Source organism: Jaculus jaculus, chromosome 3 (genome assembly GCF_020740685.1).
Source record: "Jaculus jaculus isolate mJacJac1 chromosome 3, mJacJac1.mat.Y.cur, whole genome shotgun sequence".
NCBI classification, from domain to species: domain Eukaryota; kingdom Metazoa; phylum Chordata; class Mammalia; order Rodentia; family Dipodidae; genus Jaculus; species Jaculus jaculus.
The window spans coordinates 73,523,489-73,549,442 of NC_059104.1; the positions used below are offsets into that span (position 1 = coordinate 73,523,489).

The following is a 25,954-nucleotide window of genomic DNA, read 5'->3' on the forward strand; positions in this document are numbered from 1 at the left end:
TATAGAGTTTGTTTGTGGTGGCTGGAGGTCCTGGCCCACCCATTCTCATTCTCTCTCTTTCTCTCTCTGCCTCTTTCTGTCTGTTACTCTCAAATAAATAAAAATACCAAAAAGTATTTTTAAAAAATCTAAGTAATATTGCAGAGAAGTACCAGAAACTGCTTCAGTGGAAACAGAAACTGTTTACATTAAATAAAACCCTGGCTGCAGGCTGTGTCTACACATGTACTTATGTTGCGATGCACACTGACCAACCCATGGAGACAGCTATTGGCATTCAAGACCACATAGTCGCATGTTTGCTGCATGAGGAGAAAGCAGAGTGTAGACAGGAAGAAATGAGAGGGAAAGAGAGGTCTTGTTCACTTCCATTTACATAGCTAATTGGACAGCCAGTCCAGTCCTTCATAGATACCATCTCTGCTGGTCACACAAGTAGCCTGAATATACCAGTTCCTGTGGTGTAGTGAGTACAGCCCCAGCTTTTCTGTTAGTTTGGCCACTTTCATGGCATTAGAAGGTGCTGGTTATTGGCAAACTCCAGAAGAACAGCATCTTAGAGCTCATCCTCAGCCAGAATCCTAATGAGCTCCATGCATGCCTCATACCTGCTGTCTGTAATTTCTGTCCAGTACAAAAATAAAACCTTGAGTATTCTGGAAGTAGTGGTGCCACAATGGCCTGATCTTTTCCTGGCCATCCATGTCCCACATGGTAAAACAGACATTCTTATACTCAGTGGTCTCCATATTGAAACCTATAATGGGAATGGTGGTCACACTTTTACCCACCTTCAGTTTGTACAGAATTGTCCACCCTGCAGCATCCAGGCCCACCATGAGGATACATGTTGGGCCTTGAGTGTCCCAGACATGAGGCCTAGTGGAACGTCCTGAGCATAGCTAAAGTTTGGTGACCTGTCTCTGGCCAGCTATGACACAGCATGGTGCCAAATTGCCTCTGGCCTTCTACTTCAGCAAAAGAAGTTATAGTTCCCATGTGTGCTTAGAACCAATCATTTTAAAAGTAACAATATGCTATTGGCCCTTACACCTCATCCCCTCCTGAGATCCCCACTTTCATTCTCAATGCTATATAAACACCTGCCTGTTACAATAAAGAGAGATCCTGCTTCGACAAGTCTCCTGACTCATTGTGGTTTTTCTCCGGTGCCTAGGAGAAGTACTGGGTCGTCAACACTCACCATCCCACTCAGCCCCTTGAAGAGACCATTACCCCCACAGTCCTACCTCCTGGTCAGCCTGGCAGATGCATATTTCTTTTTCTCAAAAAAGGCCCCATGATTGTGGACATTTTGAAGCAACACTGGCCAGATACCTGTAAACCCAGCAGGCTGTCAGGCAACAGAGCCTCATGTTAGTAGCAACCTGTAATGCACTGAGACCCTGTCTCACGACCACAAACCACCTGCCTTTCTGGCATTTTTAGGTCTTTCCCTTCTTTATCATATAAACTTTATTCATTACCAGAGATTTCGGTGAGTGTCATTCTTATTGCCTGTTGGTTGTAAATACTATGTAGAGCCCTGTTACCCCTCAGTGGCAGCTGCTTCTATCCATGCATCAGTTTCCTTTATTCAGTTTTAATGTATGTATTTAATATAAGATGTAATGAGTGTAAAATAATATTTTTAAAAATGATTATCAAAATGCTTTAAAAGACGTTAGAGAGGGTAATTGGGTCTAGTTAACAACATCTGAGCATGAGGACCTGACTTTGGATCTGCAGTATACATGTAAAAATGCTACTTGTGGTGTTGGCAAAATTTCATAGTGATTAAGGCACTTTCCTGCACAGCACAGTGGTTGATACAAATGCAGTGTGTCAGATGGATCTGGAATTTGTTTGCAGTAGGTAGAGGCCTTGTATACTTCTTCTCTGTCTCTCTATCCTTACAAATAAAAAAATAACTTAAAAAAAAGAACATTTCTCTTTCAAACAAAAACAGGGAATTCAAAGTTCTATAAGATGAGTGTCTAAAAAGAACATTTCCCATGTGGAATTAACAGAGAATTCACTGTTGTATAAGCTGACTGGCACAAGGAACGTTTCCCTATGTAACCTAACAGTGAATTCAAAGAACCATTACCTGAATGTGTGTTAAGAACATTTCCCATTGAAAAGTAACAGGGAAATCAAAGTTCTATAAGGTGTCTAAAAAGATCATTTTCCAAGTGAAAATAAGAGAGAATTCAATGTTATATAGGCTGAGTGTCTACAAGGAATGTTTTGCTTTGTATCCTAACAGGGAATTCAAGGAAGCATTACCTGAATGTGTGCTAAGAACATTTCCCATGGAAAACTATCAGTGAATTCAGAGTTCTACAAGCTGAGTGTCTAAAAAGAACATTTCCCATGTGGAAATAACAAAGAATTCACTGTTGTATAAGCTGAGTGTCCAAAAAGAACGTTTCCCTTTGTAACCTAACAGTGACTTCAAGGAACCATTACCTGAATGTGTATTAAAAATATTTCCCTTTGAAAACAAACAAACAAACAGGGAATTCAACGTCCTATAAGATGAGTGTCTAAAAAGAACATTTACTGTGTGGAACTAACAGAGAATTCACAGTTGTATATCCTGAGTGTCTACAAAGAATGTTTTACTTTGTAACATAACATGACTTCAAAGAACCATTACCTGCATGTTTGTTAAAAATATTGCCCTTGGAAAAAAGGACCAGGGAATTCAACGTTCTATAGGATGAGTGTCTAAAAACAACATTTCCCATGTGGAACTAACAGAGAATTCCTGTTGTATAAGCTAAGTGTCCAGAGAGAACGTTTCCCTTTGTAACTTAACAGTGAATTCAAAGATCCATTACCTGAATGTGTGTTAAGAACATTTCTCATTGAAAACTAACAGGGATTTCAGTTGTATAAGCTGAATGTCTAAAAAGATCATTTCCCATATGGAACTAAGAGAGAATTCAATGTTGTATAGGCGAAGTGTCCACAAAGAATTTTTCGCTTTGTAACCTAAAGGAGAATAAATAGAACCATTACCTGAATGTGTGCTAAGAACATTTTCTGTTGAAAACTAACAGGGAATTCAAAGCTCTATAAGCTGAGTTTCTAAAAAGAACACTTCCCGTGTGGAAATAACAGAGAATTCACTGTTGTATAAGCTGAGTGTCCACAAAGAATGTTTCCCTTTCTAACATAACAGTGAGTTCAAAGAACCAGTTCCAGAATGTGTGTTAAGAATATTTCCCTTTGAGAAAAAAAAAAAAAAAAAACAGGGAATTCAAACTTCTATAAGACGAATGTCTAAAAAGAACATTTTCCTTGTGTAACTAACAGAGAATTCACTGTTGTACAAGTTGAATGTCCAAAAAGAACGTTTCCACTTGTAACATAACAGTGAATTCAAAGAAACATTATCTGTATTTGTGCTAAGAACATTTCCTGTTGAAAAGTAACAGGGAATTCAAAGATCTATGACATGAGTGTCTAAAAAGAACATTTCCTGTGTATATATAACAGACAATTCACAGTTGGATAAGCTGAGTGTCCACACAGAACATTTCCCTTGGTAACCTAACAGTGAATTCGAAGAACCATTAGCTAAGTGTGTGCTAAGAACATTTCCTGTTGATATGTAACAGGGAATTGAAAGTTCTATAACATGAGGGTCTAAAAGGAACATTGCCCATCTGGAAATAACACAGAATTCACTGTTGTATAAGCTGATTTTCCACAAAGAACTTTTCCCTTTGTAACCTAACAGGGAATTTAAAGAATCATTAGCTGCATGTGTGCTAAGAACATTTCCTGTTGAAAACTAACAGGAAATCCATAGTTCTTTAAGCTGACTGTCTAAAAAGAATATTTCCCGCATGCATATTATAGAGAATTCATGGTTGTATAAACTTAGTGTCACAAAGAACGTTTCCCTTTAAACCTACCAGGGAATTCAAAGAACCATTACCTGAATGTATGTTAAGAACATTTCGCTTTCAAATAAAAAACAGGGAATTCAAAGGTCTTTAAGATGAGTGTCTAAAAAGAACGTTTCTCATGTGGAACTGACAGAGCATTTATGGTTGTATAAGTTGAGTGTCCACAACGAACGTTTCCCTTTGTAAACTAACAGTGAATTCAAAGAATCATTACCTGAATGTTTGCTACGAATATTTCTGTTGATATGCAACAGGGAATTCAAAGATGTATAAGATGAGTGTCTAAAAAGAATATTTCCCGTGTGAAACTAGTAGAGAATTCACTGTTGTATAAGCTTAATGGCGACAAAGAACGTTTCCCTTTGTAACCTACCAGGGAATTCAAAGAACCATTAGCTGAATGTGTGTTAAGAACATTTCTCTTTCAAACATAAACAGGGAAGTCAAAGTTCTATAAGATGAGTGTCCAAAAAGAACATTTCCTATGTGGAATTGAAAGAGAATTCACTGTTGTATAATCTGAGTGCCCAGAAAGAACCTTTCCCTTTGTAACCTAACAGTGACTTCAAAGAACCATTACCGGAATGTGTGTTAAAAATATTTCCCTTTGAAAAAACAAAACAAAACAGTGAATTCAACCTTCTATAAGGTGAGTGTCTAAAAAGAACATGTACTGGGTGGAACTAACAGAGAATTCACTGTTCCATAAGCTGAGTGTCCACAAAGAACATTTCCCTTTGTAACCTAACAGTGACTTCAAAGAAGTATTACCTGAATGTTTGTTAAGAATATTTCCCTTTGAAAAAAAGACCAGGGAATTCAACATTCTATAGGATGGGTGTCTTAAAAGAACATTCCCCATGTGGAACTAAAAGAGAATTCCTATTGTATAAGCTGAGTGTCCAGAAAGAACGTTTCCCTTTGTTACCTAACAGTGAATTCAAAGAACCATTACTTTGGTGTGTGCTGACAACATTTCCTATTGATATCTTGGGGAAATTCAAAGTTCTATGAGCCTAGTGTCTAAAAAGAACATTTTCATGTGGATACAACAGAGAATTCACGGTTCTATAAGATGAGTGTCCACAAATAACTTTTCCCTTTGGAATCGAACAGGGAATAGAAAGAACCATTAGCTGAATGTGTGTTAAGAACTTTTCTCTTTCAAACAAAACAGGGAATTCAAAGTTCTATAACATGAGTGTCTAAAAATAACATTTCCGATGTGGAATTAAAAGAGAATTCACAGTTATATAAGCTGAGTTCTCAGAAAGAACATTTCCCTATGTAACCTAATAGTGAATTCAAAGAACCATTACCTGAATGTGCATTGAGAACACTTTCTGTTGAAAACTAACAGGGAATTCAAAGTTCTATAAGGTGAGTGAAAAGATCATATCCCATGTGGAAATAAGAGAGAATTCAATGTTGTATAGGCTGTGTGTCCACAAAGAACCTTTCCCTTTGTAAGATAAAAGAAATTTCAAAGAACCATCACCTGAATGTGGGCTAAGAACATTTCCCTTGGGGGGGAGGGGGGGAAAAACAGTTGAACGTACATAAAGAATGTTTCCCTTTGTAACCTAAATGAATTCAAAAACCATTACCTGAATGTGTGCTAAGAACATTTCCCATTGAAAATAACAGGGAATTCAAAGTTCTATAATCTGAGTGTCTAAAAAGAACGTTTCCTGTGTGGTTCTAACAGAGGAATCACCATTGTATAAGTTGAGTGTTCACCAAGAACATATCTTTTGTAACCTAACAGTGAATTCCAAGAATCATCACATGAATATGTGTTAATAACATATCCCTTTGAAAGAAAAAAGCAGGGAATTCAAAGTTCTATAAGATGAGTGTCTAAAAAGACATTTGCTGTGTGGAACTAATAGCGAATTCACTCATATATAAGCTGAGTGCCCATAAAGAATGTTTCCCTTTGTAACCTAACAGTGAGTTCAAAGAACCATTACCCTAATGTGTGCTAAGAACACTTCCTATTGATAAATAACAGGGAATTCAGAGTTCTATAATGTGAGTGTCTGAAAAGAACATTTCCTGGGTGCATATAACAGAGAATTCATGGTTGTATAAGCTGAGTGTTCACCAGGATTGTTTCCTTTGTAACCTAACAGTGAATTCAAATAACCATTACCTGAATGTGTGCTAAGAACATTTGCATTTGAAAAAAAGAGGGAATTAAAAGTTCTATAAGCTGAGTGTCTAAAAAGAACATTTCCCATGTGGAACTAACAGAGAATTGACTGTTGTATAAGTTGAGTATACACAAAGAATGTTTCCCTTGGTAACCTAACAGTGAATTCAAAGAACCATTACCTGAATGTGTGTTAAGAACATTTCCCTTGGAAAAAAACCAGGGAATTCAAAGCTCTATAAGACGAGTGTCTAAAAAGAACATTTCCCATATGGAACTAACACAGAACTCACTGTTGTGTAAGCTGATTGGACACAAAGAATGTTTCCCTTTGTAAGCTAACAGTGAATTCAAAGAACCATTAGCTGAATGTGTGCTAGGAACATTTCCAGCTAAAAACTAACAGGAAATTCAAAGTCCTAGAAGCTGAGTGTCTAACATAAACATTTACCATGTGAAACTAACAGACAATTCAGTGTTATATAAGTTGAATATACACAAAGAACATTTCCCTTGGTAATTTAAATGAATTAAAAAAGCCATTACCTGAATGTATGCTATGAACATTTCCCGTTGAAAATAACAGGGAGTTCATAGTTCTATAAACTGAGTGTCTAAAAAGAATGTTTCTCATGTGGATATAACCGAGAATTCATGGTTGTATAAGGTGAGTGTTCACCCAGAACTTATCCTTCATAACCAACCAGTGAAGTCAAAGAATCATTACCTGAATGTGTGTTAAGAACATTTCCCTTTGTAAGAAGTAAGCAGGGAATTGAAAGTTCTATAAGATGAGTGTCTAAAAAGAACATTTCCCGTGTGGAACTAACAGAGAATTCACTGTTGTATAAGCTGAATGTCCACAAAAAAAGTTTCCCTTTGTAAACTAAAAGTGAATTCAAAGAACCATTACCTGATTGTGTGCTAGGCACATTTCCTGTTGATATCTAACAGGGATTTCAAAGATGTATATGATGAGTGTCTAAGAAGAACATTTCCCATGTGGAACTAACAGAGAATTCACTGTTGTATAAGCTGAATGGCCACAAAGAACGTTTCCCTTTGTAACCTACCAGGGAATTCAAAGAACCATTAGCAGAATGTGTGTTAAGAACAGTTCTCTTTCAAACATAAAAGGGAATTCAAAGTTCTATAAGATGAGTGTCCAAAAAGTACATTTCTTATGTGGAATTAAAAGAGAATTCACTGTTGTATAATCTGAGTGCCCAGAAAGAACGTTTCCTTTGTACTGTAACAGTGCATTCAAAGAACCATTACCTGAATGTCTGTAAAAATATTTCCCTTAAAAAAACAAAACAGGGAATTCAACGTTATATAAGATGAGTGTCTAAAAAGAACATATACTGTGTGGAACTAACAGAGAATTCACTGTTGTATAAGCTGAGTGTCCACAAAGAACGTTTCCCTTTATAACCTAACAGTGACTTTAAAGAACAATTACCTGAATGTTTGTTAAGAATATTTCCCTTTGAAAAAAAGACCAGGGAATTCAAAGTTCTATACAATGAGTGTCTAAAAAGAACATTTCCCGTGTGAAACTAACAGAGATTTCCTGTTGTATAAGTTGAGTGTTCAGAAGGAACGTTTCCCTTTGTAAACTAAGAGTGAATTCAAAGAACCATTACCTTTGCGCATGCTAACAACATTTCCTGTTGATATCTAAAGGGGAATTCAAAGTTCTATGAGCCTAATGTCTAAAAAGAACATTTCCCATGTGGATATAACTGAGAATTCATGGTTGTATAAGCTGAGTGTCCACAAAGAACTTTGCCCTTTGGAACCTAACAGGGAATTGAAAGAACCGTTAGCTGAATCTGTGTTAGGAACATTTCTATTTCAAACAAAAACAGGGAATTCAAAGTTCTGTAAGAAGAGTGTCTAAAAAGAACATTTCCGATGTGGAATTTAAACAGAATTCACTGTTATATGATCTGAGTGCCCAGAAAGAACATTTCCCTATGTAACCTAAGAGTGAATTCAAAGAAACATTACCTGAATGTGCATTTAGAACATTTCCCACTGAAAACTAACAGGGAATTCAAAGTTCTATAAGGTGAGTGTCTGAAAAGTTCATAACCCATTTGGAAATAAGAGAGAATTCAATGTTGTATAGGCTGTGTGTCCACAAAGAACCTTTCCCTTTGTAAGCTTAAAGTAAATACAAAGAACCATTACCTGAATGTGTGCTAAGAACATTTTCCAATGACAACTATCTGGGAATTCATAGTTCTATAAGCTGAGTGTCTGAAAAGAACATTTCCTCTGTGGAAATAACAGAGAATTCACTATTGTATAAGCACAAGGCCCACAAAGTTCTACCTTTCTAAGCTAACAATGAATTCAAAGAACCATTACCTGAATGTGTGTTAAGAACATTTCCCTTTGAAAGGAAACCAGGGAATTCAAAGCTCAATAAGATTAGTGTCTAAAATGAAAATTTCCCCTGTGGAACTAACACTGAATTCACTGTTGTATAAGCTGATTGTCCACAAAGAGCCTTTCCCTTTGTAAGCTATAATTGAATTCAAAGAAGCATTAGCTAAATGTGTGCTATGAACATTTCCATCTATAAACTAACAGGAATTTCAAAGTCCTATAAGCTGAGTGTCTTAAATGAACATTTAAAATGTGGAACTAACAGAGATTTCACTGTTTATAAGTTGAATATACATAAAGAACTTTTCCCTTTGTAACCTAAATGAATTAAAAAACCATTACCTGAATGTGTACTAAGAACATTTCCCATTGAAAATAACAGGGAATTCAAAGTTCTATAAGCTTAGTGCCTAAAAGGAATGGTTCCCGTGTGGGTCTAACAGAGAATTCACCATTGTATAAGCTCAGTATTCACCAGGAACATATCCTTTGTAACCTCACAGTGAATTCCAAGAATGATTACCTGAATGTGTTTTAATAACATATCCCTTTGAAAGAAAAAAAAGCAGGGAATTCAAAGTTGTATAAGATGAGTGTCTAAAAAGAACATTTCTGGTGTGAAACTGACAGAGAATTCACTGTTGTATAAGCTGAGTGTCCACAAAAATAGATTCCCTTTGTAAACTAAAAGTGAATTCAAAGAATCATTACCAGAATGTGTGCTAGGAACATTTCCTTTTGATATCTAACAGGGAATTCAAAGATGTATAAGATGAGTGTCTAAGAAGAACATTTCCCGTGTGGAACTAACAGAGAAATCACAGCTGAATAGCCACAAAGAACGTTTCCCTTTGTAACCTACCAGAGAATTCAAAGAACCATTAGCTGAATGTATGTTAAGAACATTTCTGTTTGAAACATAAACAGGGAATTCAATGCTCTTTAAGATGAGTGTCCAAAAAGCACATTTCCTATGTGGAATTAAAAGTGAATTCACTGTTGTATAATTTGAGTGCCCAGAAAGAACGTTTTCCTTTGTAGCGTAACAGTGCATTCAAAGAACCATTACCTGAATGTGTGTGAATAACATTTGCATTTGAAAAAAAAGAGGGAATTAAAAGTTCTATAATCTGAGTGTCTAAAAAGAATATTTCCCATGTAGATCTAACTTAGAATTGACTGTTGCATAAGTTGAGTGTCCACAAAGAATGTTTCCCTTTGTAACCTAACAGTGAATTCAAAGAACCATTACCTGAATGTGTGTTAAGAACATTTCCCTTTGGATAAAAGGAATTCAAGGCTCTATCATATGAGTGTCTAAGAAGAACATTTCGCTTATGGAACTAACACAGAACTCACTGTTGTATAAGCTGGTTGTCCACAAAGAACGTTTCTGTTCGTAAGCTAACAGTGAATTCAAAAAGCTATTACCTGAATGTGTGCTAAGAACATTTCCCATTGAAAATAACAGGGAGTTCATGGTTCTATAAGCTGAGTGTCTAAAAAGAACATTTCTCGTTTGGATATAACAGAGAATTCACGGTTGTATAAGCTGAGTGTTCACCCACAACATATCCTCTACAACCTAACAGTGAATTCAAAGAACCATTACCTGAATATGTGTTAAGAACATATCCCTTTGTATGAAATAAGCAGGGAATTCAAAGTTCTATAATATGAGTGTGAAAAAGAACATTTCCCTTTTGGAATTAACAGAGAATACACTGTTGTATAATCTGAGTGTCCACCAATAACATTTTCCTTTGTAACATAACAGTGAATTCAAAGAACCATTACCTGAATGTGTGCTAAGAATATTTCCTGTTGATATCTGACAGGACTCAAAGTTCTATAAGGTGAGTGTGTAAAAAGTACATTTCCTATGTGGAAATTACAGAGAATTCACTGTTGTGTAAGCTGAGTATCTTCCAAGAACATTTCCCTTTGTAACATAGCAGTGAATTCAAAGAATCATTACCCTAATGTGTGTTAAGAACATTTCCATATTAAAAAAAAAAAAAACCACGGTTTTCAAAGTTCTATAAGGTGAGTGTCTAAAAAGAACATTTCAGGTGTGGATATAACAGAGAATTCACTGTTGTATAAGCTGACTGTCCACAAAGAACCTTTCCATTTGTAACCTAGCAGTGACTTCAAAGAACCATTACCTGAATGTGTGGCAAGAATTTTTCCTGTGGGGGAAAAAAAAACAACAAAAAAAAACACTGTTCTATAAGATGAGTGTCTAAAAAGAATGTTTTCCATGTGGAACTAAAGGAGAATTCACTGTTGTATAAGTTGAGTGTCCAGAAAGAAAGTTTCCCTTTGTAACCTAACATTGAATTCAAACAACCATTACCCTTGAGTGTGCTAAGAATATTTCCTGTTGATGTCTAACAGGGCATTCAACGTTTTATAAGATGAGTGTCTACAAAGAACATTTCCCATGTGGAAATAGCAGAGAATTCACTGTTGTATAAGCTGAATGTCTACCAAGAGCATTTCTCTTTATAACCTAACGGTGAACTCAAAGAACCATTACCCTAATGTGTGCTAAGAATATTTCCTGTGGAAAATGAACAGGGCATTCAAAGTTCTATAAGGTGAGTGTCTAAAAAGATCATTTCCCTTGTGTATAAAACAGAGAATTCACAATGTATAAGCTGAGTATTCACCAAGAAAGTTTCCTGTGTTACCTAACAGTGAATTCAAATAACCATTACCTGAACGTGTGTTAAGAACCTTTCTGTTTGAAAAACAACAAACAAACTACAACAACAAAAAAACAAACAAACAAACAAAAAACCCAGGGAATTAAAGGTTCTATAAGCTGAGTATCTAAGAAGAATATTTCCCATGTAGAAACCTTGTAGGTTTCTCTGATCAAGCTCATTGTGGATGGTAGCCCCAAGCTGGAAGTGGGGGTTACAGGTCAGTGCCCACTAAGAAATTGAGGAAAATCATACCTAATATACAAGAGTTATAGAAGAGAGAGAGAGGGGAGAGGTAGGGAAGATGTAGAAGATTTAGGTTAGTCTTGATCCTACCCTCTCCAGTGTCTTGTGGTTCAGGTGTTTCCTGTAAGGGTCTAGTGAAGGTTCAGCCATTTGGTCTGTATTCTAGGAAGTTGAATTTTATGGTACCATTGCCGTTTGGGTCCAGATTACTGTTTTCCACCCTTCAATGCCCTCTCTGCCCTCCCCATCCATCCTATTGTCTACTCCATGAGGTGCTTGTTGGGTATGTAAGGTATCTTGGGTGGATTCAGGTTAGGTGTTGTAGATGAGTGAGACTATGTGTCGATTTTTTTTTTCTTTCTGTGATTGGGTAAGTTCACTGAGAATGATCTGTTCCAGGTTCAACCATTTTTCCTCAAATTTCTTTGTGTCGTTTTTTTCTTACTTCTGTATAGAATTCCATTGTGTAGATATACCACATCTTTGTTATCCATTCTTCTAATGAGGGACATCTGGGTTGATTCCAGCTTTTAGCTATTACAAATTGAGTTGCTACAAACATGGTTGACCAAATCTCTCTGGCCTGTGGTTTGAAGGTTTTAGGGTAGATGCCCAGTAAGGGTATAACTGGGTCTGTTGGTATTTCTACAGTCACTGTTATGTGACAAAAGGAAATGTATTTTAGGGACAGTTTATACAACAGTGAATTCTCTGTTAGTTCCACACGGGAAAAGTTCTTTAAAACACTCATCTTATAGAACTTTGAATTCCCTGTTAGTTTTACACGGGAAATGTTCTTAATGCACATTCCCGTAATGCTTGTTTGATTTCATTGTTAGGTTACAAAGGGAAAGGTTCTTTGTGGACATTCAGCTTTTGCAACACTGAATTCTCTCTTAATTCCACACTGGAAATGTTCTTTTTATCACTCAACTTTTAGAACTTTCATTTCCCTGTTAGATATCAACAGGTAATATTCTTAACACAGTCTCAGCTTTAGGTTCTTTGAATTCAATGTTAGGTTACAAAGGGAAACATTCTTTCTGTACACTCAGTTTATACAACAGTAAATTCTCTCTTACTTCCACATGGGAAATGTTCTTTTTAGACACTCAGACTGTAGAAGTTCGAATTACCTGTTACATATAATAAGGTAAAGTTCATAGTACACATTCATGTTGGTATATTAAATTCACTGTTTGGTTACAAAGGGAAAAGTTCTTTTTGGACACACAGCTTATACATCACTGAATTCTCTGATGTTTCCACATCAAAAATGTTCTTTTTAGACACTCAGCTTATATAACTTTGAATTCTCTGTTATTTCCACGGGGAAATGTTCTTTTTAGAAACCCATCTTATAGAACTTTTAATTCCATGTTACTTTTCAACAGCAAATGATCTTAACCCACAATTAGCCAATAGTTCTTTGAAATCACTGTTAGGTTACAAAGGGAAACGTTGTTTGTGGACAGTAAGATTATCCAACAGTAAATTATCTGTTACTTCTGCATGGGAAATGTTCTTTTTAGACACTCATCTTATAGAACATTGAATTCCCTGATAGTTTTCAACAGAAAACGTTCTTAATACACATTCAGCCAATGGTTCTTTGAATTCACTGTTAAGTTACAAAACGAAAATTTCTTAGTGGACACTCAGCTTATACAACAGTGAATTCTCTGTTATTTAAACATGGGAAATGTTCTTTTCAGACACTCAGCTTATATAACTTTGAATTCCTTGTTAGTTTTCTATGGGAAATGTTCTCAGCATGCATTCATGTAATGTTTCTTTAAATCACTTTAGGTTACAAAGGAAACGTGCTTTGTGGACACTCAGCTTATTCAACAATGAATACTCTATTATTTCCACACAGAAAATATTCTCTTTAGACACTCAGATCATAAAACTTTGAATTCACTGTTAGATATGAACAGGAAATGTTCTTAGCACACATTCATGTAATGGTTCTTTGAATTCACTGTTAGGTCACAAAGGGAAACCTACTTTGTGGACACTCAGCTTATACAACAGTGAATTCTCTGTTCTTTCCCAAGGGGAAATGTTCATTTTAGACATTAAGCTCATAGAAATTTGAATTCCCTGTTAAGTATCAACAGGAAATATTGTTAGTACACATTCAGTGTATGGTTCTTTGAATTTTCTCTGTTATTGCCCAAAAGGAAATGTTCTTTTCGACACTTGGCTTATAGAACTTCAAATTCCCTGTTGTTGTTGTTTTTTCTCAAAGGGAAATGTTCTTAACAGACATTCAGTTAATGTTTTTTTTTTTTTTTCATTTAACTCATATGTTACAAAGGGAAAAGTTCTTTGTGAACAATCAGCTTATACAACATTGAATTCTCTGTTATTTCCAAGTGGGAAATGGTCTTTATAAACACTCAGCTTATAGAACTTTAAACTCCTGTTTTTTTTTTTTCTTTTTTTTTTCCAATGGGAAATGTTTGTAACAGACATTCAGGTAATGGTTATTTCAATTCACTGTTATGTTACAAAGGGAAATGTTCTTTGTGGACTCTCAGCTATACAGCAGTGAATTCTCCATTATTTCCACATGGGAAATATTCTTTTAGACACTCAGATCATAAAACTTTGAATTCCCTGTTAGTTATCAACAGGAAATGTTGTTAGCACACATTCATGTAATGGTTCTTTGAATTCACTGTTAGGTTACAATGGGAAATGTTCTTTGTGGACACTCATCTTATAAAACCATCAATTCTTTGTTTTATACAAATGGGAAATGTTCTTTTTAAAAACTCAGCTTTTATAACTTTGAATTCCTGGTTTTGTTTTTGTTTTTTTTTCAAAGTGAAATGTTCTTAACAAACGTTCAGGTAATGGTTCTTTCACTCTTATGTTACAAAGGGAAATGTTCTGTGTGGACACTCAGCTTAAACAACAGTGCATTCTCCGTTATATGCCATGGTAAATGTTCATTTTAGAAACTTACATCATAAAACTTTGAATTCCCTGTTAGATATCACCAGGAAATATTCTTAGCACACATTCAGATAATGGTTCTTTTATTTCACTGTTAGGTTACAAAGGGAAACATTCTTTGTGGACACTCGGCTTATAAACAGTGAATTCTCTTATATCCACGTGGGAAAATTTTATTTTAGACACTCAGATCATAAAACATTGAATTCCCTGTTAGTTTTCAACAGGAAATCTTCTTTGCGTACATACACATAATGGTTCTGTGAATTCACTGTGAGATTTCAATGGGAAATGTTCTTAGCAAACATTCACATAGTGGTTCTTTGAATTCACTGTTAGGTTACAAAGGAAAACGTTCTTTGTGATCACTCAGCTTATACAACCGTGAATTCTCCATTATATACACATGGGACATGTTTGTTTTAGACACTCAGCTTATATAACTTTGATTTCCCTGTTAGTTTTCAACGGGAAATGCTCTTAGCACAAATTCAGGTAATTTTTTGGAAATCAGTTAGGTTACAAAGGCAAACGTTCTTTTTGGACACACAGTGAATTCCCTGTCATTTCCATACAGGAAGTGTTTTTTTTAGACAATCAGCTTACAGAACTTTGAATTCCCTGTTAATTTTCAACGGGAAATGTTCTTAGCACACATTCAGATAATGGTTCTTTGAATTCACTGTTAGGTTACATAGGGAAATGTTCTTTGTAAGCACTCAGCTTACAAAACAGAAATTCTCTGTTAGGTCCACATGGGAAATGTTCTTTTCAGACACTCATCCAATAGAACATTGAATTCCTTGGTCCTTTTTTCAAAGGGAAATATTCTTAACACACATTCTGGTTCTTTGAAGTCACTGTTAGGTTAAAAAGGGAAACATTCTTTGTCTACATGCAGCTTATACAGCAGTGAATTCTCTGTTAGTTCCACATGGGAAATATTCTTTTTAGATACTCAGCTTATAGAACCTTTAATTCCCTGTTTGTTTGTTTTTTTTTCAAATGGAAATGTTCTTAACACACATCCAGGTAATGGTCATTTGAATTCACTGTTAAGTACACAGGAGACTTTCTTGGCGAACACTCAGCTTATACATCATGAATTCTCTGAATTATCCACATGGGAAATGAGCTTTTTAGACACTCACCTTATAGAACTTTGAATTCTCTGTTAGTTTTCCATGGGAAATATTCTTAGCACATATTAGGGTAATGGTTCTTTGAGTTCACTATTAGGTTATAAAGAGAAATATCTTGGTTGACATTCAGCTTATACAACAATGAATTCTCCATTATTTCCACATGGGAAGTATTCTTTGTAGACACTCATCTTATAAAAGGTTAAATTCCCTGTTAGATATCAACAGAAATGTTCTTAGCACACTCAAAGTTAATGTTTGTTTGAATTCAATGTTAGGTTACAAAGGGAAACATTCTCTCTGGACACTCAACTTATACAACAGTGAATTCTCCTTTAGTTCCACACAGAAAACATTCTTTTTAGAAACTCATCTTATAGAACTTTGAATTCCCTGTGGTTTTTTTGTTTTTTTTCCCCAAAGGGAAATATTCTTACCACACCTTCAGGTAATGGTTCTTTGAAGTCACTTTTAGGTTACAAATGGAAACGTTCTTTGTGGACACTCAGCTTATCCAACAGTGAATTCTCTGTTGTTAGCACATGGGAAATGTTCTTTTTAGACACTTATAGTACATTGGATTTCCTGTTTTCTTTCAATAGGAAATGTTCTTAACACACATTCAGGTAATGGTTCTTTGAATTCACTTTTAGGTTACATAGGGAAAGGTTCTTTGTCTACACTCAGCTTATACAACAGGCAATTCTCTGTTATATCCACACCTGAAATGTTCTTTTTAGACACTCACCTTATAGAACTTTGAAAACCGTGGGTTTGTTTTTTTTTTTCCATATGGAAAAGTTCTTAACACACATTAGTGTAATGATTCTTTGAATTCACTGATATGTTACAAAGGGAATCGTTCTTGGTAGACACTCAGCTTACACAACAGTGAGTTCTCTGTTATTTCCACATATGAAATGTACTTTTTACACACTCACCTTATTGAACTTTGAGTCCTATTAGATATCAACAGGAAATGTTCTTAGCACACATTCAGGTAATGGTTCTTTGAATTAACTGTTATGTTGCAAAGGAAAACATTATTTGTGGACACTCAGATTATACAACAGTGAATTCCCTGTTAATTCCACATGGGAAAAGTTCTTTTTGACACTCATATTATAGAACTTTGAATTCCCTGCTTATTTCATACAAACTGATATGTTCTTAACACACATTCAGGTAATGGTTCTTTGAATTCACTGTTAGGTTATAACAGGGAACGTTCCTTGTGGGTAAACACTCAGCTTATACAACCGTGAATTCTCTGTTATATCCACACGAGAAACGTTCTTTTTAGACACTCAGCTCATAGAACTATGAACTACCTGTTATTTACAATGGGAAATGTTCTTAGCACACATTCAGGTAATGGCTTTTTGAATTCTCTGTTAGCTTCCAAACAGAAATGTTCCTTGTGGATAATCAGCTTATACAACAGTGAGTTCTGTGTTAGTTCCATAAGGGAAATGTTCTTCTTAGACACTCATCTTATAGAGCTTTGAATTCCCTGTTTTTTTTTCCAAAGGGAAATGTTCTTAACAAACATTCAGGTAATGGTTCTTTGAATTCACTGTTAGCTTAAAAAGGGAAATATTCGGGCTGGAGAGATGGCGTAGCGGTTAAGCGCTTGCCTGTGATGCCTAAGGACCCTGGTTCGAGGCTCAGTTCCCCAGGTCCCACGTTAGCCAGATGCACAAGGGGGCGCATGCGTCTGGACTTCGTTTGCAGAGGCTGGAAGCCCTGGTGCACCCATTCTCTCTCTCTCCCTCTATCTGTCTTTCTCTCTGTGTATGTCGCTCTCAAATAAATAAATAAAAAAAATTAAAAAAAAAGGGAAATATTCTTTGTGTATACTCAACTTATACAACAGTCAATGCTCTGTTAGTTCCACATGAGAAATGTTCTTTTTAGACACTCAGCTTATAGAACTTTTAATTCCGTCCTTTTTTCCCAAATGCAAATGTTCTTAGCACACATTCAGGTAATGGTTATTTGAATTCACGGTTAGGTTTCAAAGGAAACTTTCCTGGTGGACACTCAGCTTATACAACCGTGAATTCTCTGTTATATGCACACAGGAAATGTCCTTTTCAGACACTCATCTTATAGAACTTTTAATTCCCTCTTATTTTTCAATGGGAAATGTTCTTAGCACACATTAGGGTAATGGTTCTTTGAACTCACTGTTAGGTTACAAAGGGAAACGTTCTTTATGGGCACTCAGCTTATATATGAGTGAATTCTCTGTTAGTTCCACACAGGAAATGTCCTTTTTAGACACTCATCTTATTGAACTTTGAATTCCCTGCTTTTTTCTTTCAAAGGGATATGTTATTAACACATATTCATGTAATGATTCTTGGAATTCACTGTTAGGTTACAAAAGATATGTTCTTATACAATGGTGATTTCTCTGTTAGATCCACACAGGAAATGTTCTTTTTGACACTCAGCTTATAGAACTTTGAATTCTCTGTTATTTTCAATGGGAAGTGTTCTTAGCACATATTCAGGCAATGGTTTTTGATTTCATTTAGGTTACAATGGGAAACGTTCTTTGTGTGCATTCAACTGTTTTTTTTTTTTTGAAAGGGAAGTGTTCTTAGCACACATTCAGTTAATGGTTCTTTGAATTTACTTTTAGTTTACAAAGGGAAAGGTTCTTTGTGGACATACAGCCTATACAACATTGAATTCTCTCTTATTTACACACGGGACATGTTGTTTTTACGTACTCAGCTTATAGAACTTTGAATTCCTTGTTAGATATCAAAAGAAATGTTCTTAGCACACATTCAGGTACTGGTTCATTGAATTCACTGTCATATTACAAAGGGAAATGTTCTTTCTGGACACTCAGCTTATGCAACAGTGAATTCTCCCTTATTTCACACAGGGTAAATATTCTTTTTAGACACTCAGCATATAGAACTTTGATTTCCCTGTTAATTTTCAACAGGAAATGTTGTTAGCACACATTCAGGTAATGGCTCTGTGAATTCACTGTGAGGTTACAAAGGGAAACGTTTTTCGTGGACACTCAGCTTATACAACAGTGAATTCTCTGTTAGCTCCACATGGGAAATGTTCTATTTACATACCAGTTTATAGAACTTTGAATTAATTGTTAGGTATCAAGAGGAAATGTTCCTAGGACATATTCAGGTACTGGTTCTTTGAAGTCACTGTTAGATTACAAAGGGAAACAAACTTTGTGGACACTCAGCTTATACAACAGTGAATTCTCCCTTCTTTCCACATGGGAAATGTTCTGTTTAGACACTCAGCTTATAAAACTTTGATTTCCCTGTTAGTTTTCAACAGGAAATGTTCTTGACAAACATTCAGGTAATGGTCCTTTTAATTCACTGTTATGTTACAAAGGGAAATGTTCTTTGTGGACCCTCAGCTATTTCACCAGTGAATTCTCTCTTATTTCCCCACAGGAAATGTTCTTTTTAGACATTCATCTTATATAACTTTGAATTCCCTGTTAGATATCAACAGGAAATGTTCTTAACACACATTCAGTTAATAGTTCTTTTAATTCACTGTTAGGTTGCAAAGGGAAACGTTCTTTGTGGTCATTCGGGTTATACAACAGTTTCACATGAGAAATGTTCATTTAAGACACTCAGCTTATAGAACTTTGAATTCCCAGTTTGTTGTCAATGGGAAATGTTCTTAGCACACATTCAGGTAATGGTACTTTGAATTCACTCTTAGGTTACAAATTGAAATGTTCTTTGTTGATATTCAGATTACACAACAGTTAATTCTCTGTTAGTTCCACATGGGAAATGTTCTTTTTAGACACTCACCTTATAAAACTATGATTTACCTGGTTTTTTTTTTTTTATTTGAAAGATAAATGTTCTTAGCCCACATTCCGGTAATCATTCTTTGAATTCACTGTTAGGTTAAAAAGGGATATGTTCTTTGTGGACACTCAGCTTGCACAACAGTGAATTCTCCCTTATTACACACATGGAAAATAATCTTTTTAGATACTCAGCTTATAGAACTTTGAATTTCCTGTTATTTTTCAATGGGAAATGTTGTTAGCACACATTCAGGATATGGTACTTTGAATTCACTGTTAGGTTACAAAGGGAAAATTTCTTTGTGGACACTCAGCTTATACACCTGTGATTTCTAGCTTATTTCCTCATGGGAAATGGTCTTTTTTGGCAACCAGTTTATAGAACTTTGAATTCCCTGTTAGATATCAACAGGAAATGTTCTCAATACACATTCAGGTAATGGTTCTTTTAATTCATTGTTAGGTTAAAAGGAGAAACTTTTTTTTTTTTGGACACTCAGCTTTTTCAACATTGAATTCTCTCTTATTTCCACACTGGAAATGATCTTTTTAGAAACTCTTTTTTTTTTTTTTTTTTTTTTAAAGCATGGACCCCAGTCCAGAGCTGAAGCCAGTACTGAAGACATGGTTTGTTTCACAGCATTCATTTTTATATCTTTTTACAAACAGTTTTAGAAACTCATCTTATAGAACATTGAATACCCTGTTTTTTATTTTTTGTTTTTTTTTTCAAAGGGAAATGTTCTTAACACCCATTCATTTAAGGGTTCATTGAAGTCACTGTTAGCATGGAAAGGGAAACGTTCTTGGTGGACACTCAGCTTTTACAACAGTGAATTGTCTGTTATTTCCACACAGGAAATGTTCTTTTTAGATACTCATCTTATAGAACTTTGAATTCTCTGTTAGTTATCAACGGGAAATGTTCTTAACACACATTCAGGTAATGGTTCTTTGAATTCACTGTTACTTTATACAGGGAAACATTCTTGGTGGATATCCAGCTTATATAACAGTGAATTCTCTCTTATTTGCACACAGTAAATGTTATTTGTAGACACTCATGTTATAGTACTTTGAATTCCCTGGTTTGTTTTAAATGGGAAATGTTCTTAACATACATTCAGGTAATGATTCTTTGAATTCACTGTTAGGTTACATAGGGAAACATTCTTTGTGGACACTCAGCTTATACAGCAGTGAATTCTCTGTCAGTACCACATGGGAAATGTTCTTTTTAGACACTCCTCTTATAGAACTTTGAATTCCCTCTTCCATATCAATAGGAAATGTTCTTAGTACACTTTCAGATAATGGTTCTTTGAATTTACTGCTAGGTTACAAAGAGAAACATACTGTGTGGACACTCAGCTTATACAACCACGCTTATTCTGTTATATCCACAAGAGAGATATTTTTAGACATTCAGCTTATAGAACTTTGAATTCCCTGTTAGTTTTCCACGGGAAATATTCTTAGCACACATTCAGGTAATAGTTCATTCACTGTTAGCTTACAAGGGGAAATGTTCTTTGTGGACACTCAGGTTATACATTGTGAATTCTCTGTTATATCCACATGGGAAATGATCTTTTTATACACTCAGCTCACAGAAGTTTGAATTCCCTGCTAGTTTTAAAATAGGAAATGTTCTTAGCACACATTCAGCAAAGGGTTCTTTGAATTCACTGTTAGTTTTCAAAGGGAAACATTCTTTGTGGACACTCACCTATTACAACAGTGAATTCTCTCTTGTTTCCACAAAGGAGATGTTCTTTTGACACTTATACAACTTTGAATTCCTGGTTAGATATCAAAAATAAATGTTAACACACATTCAGCTAATGGTTCTTTGAATTCACTGTTAGGTTGCAAAGGCAAATGTGGGCAATCAGTTTATGCAACAGTGAATTCTCTCTTATTTCCACATGGGAAATATTCTCTATAGACACACATGTTATAGAACTTTGAATTCCCTGTTTGTTTTTTTAATGGGAAATATCATTAGCACACATTTAGGTAATGGTTCTTTGAATTTCCTGTTAGGTTTCAACTGGAAATGTTCATAACACACATTCAGGTGATGGCTCTTTCAATGCACTGTTAGGTTACAAAGGAAACTTTCTTTGTGGACACTCAGGGTATACAACAGTGCATTCTCCGTTATTTCCACACAGCAAATGTGCTTTACACACACTCAGCATATACAACATTGAATTCCCTGCTACTTTTCAATGGGAAATGTTCTTAACACACATTCAGGTAATGGTTCTTTGAATTCACTGTTAGGTTACAAATTGAAACATTCTTTGTGGACATGCAGCTTATACAACAGTGGATTCTCTGTTAGTTTCACATGGGAAATGTTCACTTTAGACAATCAGCTCATAGAATATTGAATTCCCTGTTAGGTATCAACTGAAATGTACTAAGCAAACATTCAGGTGATGGTTCTTTGAATTCACTGTTAGGTTACAAAGGGAAATGGTATTTTGTCTACACTCACTTATACGACATTGAATTCCCTTTCATTTCCACACAGGATATGTTCTTTTTGGACACTCAGCTTATAGAACTTTGAATTCCCTATTACGTATCAATAGGAAATGTACATAGCAAACATTCAGGTGATGGTTCTTTGAATTCACTGTTAGGTTACAAAGGGAAACTTTCTTTGTGGACACTCACATTGTACAACAGTGAATTATCCCATATTACCACACAGGAGATGTTATATTTGGACACTCATCTTATAGAAGTTTGAATTCCCCATTAGATATCAACAGAAAATGTTTTTAACACACATTCAGCTAATGGTTCTTTGAATTCACTGTAAGGTGGCAAAGGGAAATGTTCTTTGTGGACAATCAGCTTATACAACAGTGAATTCATTGTTAGTTCCATATAGGAAATGTCCTTTTTAGACACTCAGCTTACAAAACTTGGATTTCCCTGATTTTTTTTTTTTTTTTGAAAGGGAAATGTTCTTAGCACACATTCATGTAATGGTTCTTTGAATTCACTGTTAGATTAAAAAGGGAAATGTTTTTTGTGCACAGTCACCTTATATGACTGAATTCTCTGTTATTTCCACAAGGGATATATTCTTTTTAGACACTCAGCTTATAGAACTTTGAACTCCTTGTTAGATATCAACAGGAAATGTACTTAGGAAACATTCAGGTGATGGTTCTTTGAATTCACTGTTAGGTTACAAAGGGAAATGTTCTTTATGGACACTCAATTTACACAACAGTGAATGCTCTCTTATTCCACAAGGAAATGTTCTTATTAGACACTGAGCTTATAGAAGTTTGAATTTCCTGTTAGTTGTCAACTGGAAATGTTCTTAGCACACACTCACCTAATGGTTCTTTGAATTCACTGTTAGGTTACAAAGGGAAACTATCTTTGTGAACAATCAGCTTAAACAACAATGAATTCTTGCTTAGTTTCACACAGGAGATGTTCTTTTTAACACTCGTCTTGTAGAGCTATGAATTCCCTGATTTTTTTCTGAAGGGAAATGTTCTAAACGGACATTCGGTTAATGTTTCTTTGAATTCACTGTTAGTTTACAAAGGGAAATGTTCTTTGTGTACACTCAGCTTCTAAAACAGTGAATTCTCTGTTATTTCCACACTGGAAAGGGTCTTTTGGACACTCAGCTTATAGAACTTTGAATTCCCTGTTATTTTTCAATGGGAAATATTCTTAGGATACATTAATGTAATGGTTCTTTGTATTCAGTCTTAGGTTACAAAGGGACGCTCAGTTTCTACAACAGTGAATTCTCTGTTATTTCGACAAGGGAAATGTTCTTTATAGACACTCATCTTATAGAGCATGGAATTCCCTGTTAAATATCTACATGAAATGTTCTTAACATATTCAGCAAATGGTTCTTTGAATTCACTGTTAAGTTACAAAGGGAAACATTTTGTGGACATGCAGCTTATACAACACTGAATACTCTGTTATTTCCACACGGGAAAGGTTCTTTTTAGACATTCAGCATATAGAACTTTGAATTTCCTGTTAGTTTTCAACAGGAAATGTTCTTAGGAAACATTGAGGTAATGGTTATTTGCATGCACTGTTAGGTTAAAAGGGGAAATGTTCTTTGTGGACAGTCAGGTTATAGAACTGTGAATTCTCTGTTATATACACATGGGAAATGTTCTCTTTAGACACTCAGCTTATAGAATGTTGAATTCCCTCTTAGTTAGCAACAGGAAATGTTGTTAACACAATTAAGATAATGTTTCTTTGAATTCACTGTTAGGGTACAAAGGGAAACGTTCTTTGTGAACATTCAGCTTATAAAACAGTGAATTATCTTTTACTACCACACAGAAAATATTCCTTTTAGACACTCAGCTTATAGAACTTTCAATTTAATGTTAGATATCAACAGGAAATGTTCTTAGCACACACTCAGCTAATGGTTCTTTGAATTCACTGTTAGGTTACAAATGGAAACGTTCTTTGTGGACACTCAGATGATACAACAGTGAATTCTCTGTTATTTCCACACCGGAAATGTCCTTTATAAAAAATCAGCTTATACAATTTTGAATTCAATGTTATATGTCAACAGGAAATGTTCTTAGCACACATTTAGGTAATAGATCTTTGAATTCACTGTTAGATTACAAAGCAAAACGTTCTTTGTGAACACTCAGCTTATACTATAGTGAAGTCTCTGTTAGTTCCAATTGAAAAATTTCTTTTCAAACATTCATGTATGAAACTTTGAATTCCCTGTTAGTTTTCAATGGGAAATGTTCTTAGCACATATACAGGTAATGGTTATTTGAATTCACTGTTAGGTTACAAGGGGAAACGTTCTTTGTGGGCACACGGGTTATACAACTGTGAATTCTCTATTATATACACATGTGAAATGTTCTGTTTAGACACTCAGCTTACAGAACTTTGAAATCCCTATTTCCTTATTCAAAGGGAAATGTTCTTACCACACATTCTGCTAATGGTTCTTTGAATTCAATGTTAGGTTACAAAGGGAAACATTCTTTGTCGACACTATTGTTATACAACATTGAATTCTCTGTTATATACACATTGGAAATGTTCTCTTTAGACACCCAGCTTATGTAACGTTGAATTCCCTGTAAGATGTCAATGGGAAATGTTGTTAACACAATTCAGGTAATGCTTCTTTGAATTCACTGTTAGGTTACAAACGGAAACGTTCTTTGTGGACACTCAGCTTACACAACAGAGAATTCTCTCTTATTTCCACATGGGAAATATTCCTTTTAGACACACAGCTTATACAACTTTGAATTCAAAGTTAGATATCAACAGGAAATGTTCTTAGCACACATTCCGGCAATGGTTCTTTGAATTCACTGTTAGGTTACACAGTGAAACATACTTTGTGGACACTCAGATTATACAACAGTGAATTCTTTGTTAGTTCCACACAAGAAATATGCTTTTTGACACTCACTTATAGAACTTTGAATTCCCTGTTAGTTTTCAATGGGAAATGTTCTTAACACACATTCAGGTAATGGTTATTTGCATTCACTGTTTGGTTACAAGGGGAAAAGTTCTTTGTGGACACTTAGCTTATACAACAGTGAATTCTCTGTTATTTCTACCCAGGAAATGTTATTTTTACACACTCATCTTATAGAACTTTGAATACCCTGTTGTTGTTGTTGTTTTTTTTTTTTTCCCAAAAGGAAACGTTCTTAGCACACATTCAGTTAATGGTTCTTTGAAGTCACTGTTAGGTTACCAAGGGAAACTTTTTTTGTGATAATTCAGCTTATTAAACAGTGAATTCTCTGTTAGTTCCACATGGGAAATGTTCTTTTTAAACACTTATTTTAGAGAACTTAGAATTCCCTGTTTTTGTTTGAAAGAGAAATGTTATTAACACAAATTCAGCTATGGTTCTTTGCATTCCATGTTAGGTTACAGAGGGTTAAAGTTTGGTATGGACACTGAGGTTATACAACCATAAATTCTCTGTTATATACACATGGGAAATGTTCTCTTTAGACACTCAGCTTATAGAATTTTGAACTCCCTGTTAGTTTTCCACGGGAAATGTTCTTAGCACACATTCAGGTTATGGTTTTTTGAAATCACTATAAGGTTACAAATGGAAACGTTCTTGTGGACAATCAGCCTATACAACATTGAATTCTGTCTTATTACCACATTTGAAATGATGTTTTTAGACACTCAGCTTATAGAACTTTGAATTCCCTGGGTTTTTTTTTTTTTTTTTTTTTTTAACAGGACATGTTCTAAACACACATTCAGGTAATAGTTCTTTGAAGTCACTGTTAGGTTACAAAGAAAACGTTCTTTTTGGACACTCAGGTTATACAACCGTGAATTCTGTTATGTAAACATGGGAAATGTTCTCTTGAGACACTCAGCTTATAGAACTTTGAAATCCCTGTTTCCTTTTTCAAAGGGAAATGTTCTTAGCACACATTCAGCTAATGGTTCTTTGAATTCACTGTGAGGTTGCAAAGGGAAATGTTCTTTGTGGGCAATCAGCTTATACAACAATGAATTCTTTGATAGTTCCACTTGGA

The 25,954-nt window shown here is 35.2% G+C and overlaps 1 pseudogene; it reads right to left on the bottom strand.

Moving 5' to 3' along the window:
- Positions 1-380: 380 nt before the first annotated feature.
- The window catches only part of LOC123459431, a 70,671-nt pseudogene continuing 45,097 nt past the window's right edge, over positions 381-25,954 (bottom strand).